Raw genomic sequence first — 4,238 nt, forward strand, 5'->3', positions numbered from 1 at the left:
AGTTTTTCTTGAGCAAAATAGATGTGATAGAGAGAAAATGGAGAAATATGTGTTCAAGAGACAACACAGTGTTCTTCAGAGTACGGATAAGCAGCAAAGAAACAGAGATGTAAGGACGAAGTGATAGTTTAGTGGTAGGGAGCTTGCCTTGCAGGCTGTTGATGGCTTCTATCCCTGACATCTCATATGGTCTCCTGAACACCAACAGACATAATTTATGAGTACAGGTCCAGGAGTAAACCCTGATAATTGCTGGTGTGGCCCCCACAAAAAGAAAGAATGAATGCAAGCAAGCAACCCAGACAGGCAGACAGAGAGGTATTAGTGAGGTACATGTTCAAAGGAGAACTTTCCCCTTACCATCATTTGTTATATCCTACAGCTCCTGGTAACCTATGTCTTCATTCTTGTTTATTTCCAGGAAACTTGATTGTATTTCTGGTATTACCTTTGACCCACTGGTTGTTTTGTATTAAGATGCTTACTTTCCAACTAGGGCTGGAGTGATAGCACAGCGGGTAGGGCATTTGTCATGCACGCGGCGACCCAGTTGGCCCAGGTTTGATTCATCCTTCCCTCTCAGAGAGCCCGGCAAGCTACCGAGAGTATCTCGCCAGCAAGGCAAAGCCAGGAAAGCTACCCATGACGTATTCCATATGCCAAACACAGTAACAAGTCTCACACTGGAGACTTAACTGGGCCCGCTTTAGCAAATCAATGAACAACGGGAGGACAGTGCTACAATGCTACTTTCCAACTATTTTTTACTTGTTTCTAATAAATTTACATTTTTCAAAGCATCATGGTCTGACTAGATAGTTGATGAAATTTAACTTCTTGACACTATAGAGATATGTTTTGTGACCCAGCATGTGGTCTATCTTTGAGAATGTTCTATGTGCACTGGAGAAGAATTTATACTCTATTTTGAAAGATTCAGGGCCCTGTATGTGTATTTTCTAGGCACATCTATTATACTTCATTCTTCAGGGTCAGTGTTTCTCTATTGGGTTTTTGCCAACTTCATCTATCCAGAGGTTACAGAGCTGTGCTAAATTTTCCGACTACTGTTGTTTATGGCAGTATCTTACTTCAGGTCTATTAGAAGTTGTTTTAAATATTTTTGATGGCTTATCATTAGACATTTAAATATTTAGGAGTATGAGATCTTCATAAAGCACAGATCCTTTGATCATTAAAAATGATTATTCTATTTTATATAGCCTTTTAAAATATTAAGTCAAATTGTCTTATGTCATTATGTAAACCTCAGCCTGTATAAGGGAATTGTTTGCCTGTAATATTGTTTTCACCTTCTGACTTTGGATCTGGACTTGCCCTGACTTAGACGTGCCTCTTGTAGGCAGTGGAAACAGGTTTAATTTTCTGATGTGTCTGCCACTGTGATGCATCCATGCCATGGATGTTGAGTGAGATTATTGAGATGATGGAAATTATTGCCATCATTTAATAGAAGTTATGTATGTTTTTGATGTTTTTAATTGACTTTTAAAGATGCCTCTTAATAGTTCTTGAAACACTACTTTCAAAGCTATGAAGTTCTTAAACTATTGTTTGTATATGAAGTTTTGTGTCATATACAAAAAATTTGTACATGATGCTGTGAATCTTATGTGGGTGATTAGTATGTTAGTTACTTCTTCGACCTTGCTTCTTTCAATATCCTGTCTCTGTTTTTTGCTTTTGTCATTTTGATTATGATATGTCTTGAGTTTTTTGATTTGTGACTATTTTGACTATGACCCTATGCCCTCTTGAATTTAGTTACATGCATTCTTCAACTCTGGGAAATTATCACTTACAATTTTTTTTACTAGAATCTGTTCATCGAATTTATTTTCCTATACTTCAGAAACCCCAATGATTCTTTCATTATTCCTCTTGAACTCATCTCCTAGTTCTCTGGTGAGATTGTTTTTTTTTTCATCTTCTGTTTTTTTCTAGAGATTTCCTGTATCTCATCTTGGAGCTCTCTAATTTTTTTTCCTCAGCTGCTATTTCTTTGCTGCCAAGAACTTCCAATGAGTTTTCTTTTTTATTTCACACACCAAACTTTTTAGTTCTAACACTTCTGACTGAAGTTTTATCATTTCTGCTCTTGTGATTATTGTGCTTTATTGACTACCTGTAGAATTTTTTCTTTTACCTCATTACACATCCTCAAGCTAGCATGTCTAAAGTCATTATCAGTGAGGCTATAGACTGATTAGTGGTGCTTGAGCCTTCTGGGCTAGTATAATGACTCATTAACTTGGTAAAATCCTATGTGTCTTCCTCCTGGTGTTTTTTTTTCAGTCTGGTGGTGTATCTATAGACTTCACCCCAGATACAACCCTCAAGGCAACTCTCTGAGGAATTCAGTGTTATTCTTCTCGTTCATGTCTGATCTATCTCAGTAAAGTTTTGCTCAGGTATAGCTTGTAGGGAGATGTTTACTGTTGTTGGGCCTGCCTTTCCTCCAGCTATAATTTAAGATTTTTATTATTTCTTACATGCAGGCATGTGAGAGTTATTTTGTGGGCTAGTTGGATGAAGCAAAAAATGAGTTAATATAAGCACAAAGTACCTAGGTGTTGCCCAGGTTACAGCTGAGTCCCTTTGTTTGCTGCAGGAGGTAAAAAAAAAGTGTGTCATTTGAGTATAATGTAGGGAACTAACACAGCCACACAGTTCTGGAAACCCAGAGAAATTATTCAGCCTGCACATGCAAAGACATGGGGTCCTATAACACTGTAAGTAGAGGTCTTTCAGAAGTCAATGCCCAGAACCATTTTTTGTTTCAGTTATTAAAATGTGTTTCTTGGGTGACAAAAGCAACAGTAGAGTGGGTAGGGCATTTGCCTTGCATGCAGTTCACCTAGGTTCAATCCCCAGTACCACATACGGTCCTTACTTCAAACCCCACCAGGAGTGTTCTCTAAGTGCAGAGCTAGGTAAAAGTCCTCAGCGCTATAAGTGTTCTCCCAAAGGAGAGCAAAACAAAAGTAAAATGTACCATTAGCCATAAGGCAAAAGTATTCAAATTAATATACTAGTTCCCTATATGTTTACATTCTTATTTAACAGTTAGCAAGATTTTCCACACTTTCTTACTCTGTAGTAATTTTTTATTTACATTTGAACTTTTAAAAAATTGATGTAGAACACAATTGTTCTTATAGTTCTAGAGCTGAAATTGATTAGATATCAAAACTCCAATGATAAAGCCTAAAAGTATTGGAAAATCAATTTTTATGTAAAAATTGTTATATCTCATCATGGGATTGATAAGTCCTTGTCTAAGAATTTACTAGGCTGGTTATTTTTATTTACTTTTATTTATTTCCTTTTATTTTTATATACTACCACAAATTATGCAGTCGAGTTTCCCACATTTGGAGAAATCGCAGGGGTCAGCACATCCGGAGTGCAATGGATAAGCCTTGCCCTGGGAAAACCACCTTCGTGATCATGGTGTCTCCCCTGCCAGGTAAATATCGACACTACCTCCACTACCCAGCCGTTGCCACACTCCAGGATGCTTTCCGGACCCGGGCGGCCGCAAAGCGACCGTGCGAAACATCATAAGACACTAAATACCTATCTTCCGGAATTGTCGTACCATATTTGATAGGGTTCAATTATGGTAACACCTACAAGGGTGATTAGAGGTCGCCCCAAAAGCCTCTATCCCTCTCGGAAAGACTGGCAAGCTACCGAGAGTATTCTGCCCGCACGGAAGAGACTGGCAAGCTATCCATTGTGTATTCGATATGCCAAAACCAGTAACTACAACTGGTCTCATTCACCTGACCCTGAAGGCTTCACGGACATGGCAGCACTGAGAAGGATGAGAAGGGAGAGGCCGACAAAATCTCAAGGCCGAACAAGACTGCCACAATGAAGGAAGACAAAAATGATGGTCTGTACTTTCAATGCACGTACGCTAGCATCAGATGCATCCATCGAGGACCTGATGGTACAAGCGCGAATGATCAAGTACGACATCATTGGTCTGACCGAGACAAGAAGGCACGAATCTCACCATGCCGTTTTCGACACTGGAGAGGAATTGTTCCTTGGAACATGCGATAAAAGAGGTGTCGGAGGCGTTGGTGTCCTTGTCAACACAAACTTGACCATGAGCATTGATTCATTTGAATGCCTAACAACCCGAATCGGACGTTTACATTTGAATAGATGTGGCTCACTGCCTGCAGTTTCTATCTTCATTGTCT

The 4,238-nt window shown here is 39.1% G+C and overlaps 1 pseudogene; it reads right to left on the reverse strand.

The window, feature by feature from the left end:
- Nucleotides 1-3,356: 3,356 nt before the first annotated feature.
- LOC130034849 (uncharacterized) lies at nt 3,357-3,498 on the reverse strand (annotated as a pseudogene).
- Between the last annotated feature and the right edge of the window lie 740 nt (nt 3,499-4,238).

This window comes from Sorex fumeus, unplaced genomic scaffold (genome assembly GCF_029834395.1).
Source record: "Sorex fumeus unplaced genomic scaffold, SorFum_2.1 ptg000061l, whole genome shotgun sequence".
Lineage (NCBI taxonomy): Eukaryota > Metazoa > Chordata > Mammalia > Eulipotyphla > Soricidae > Sorex > Sorex fumeus.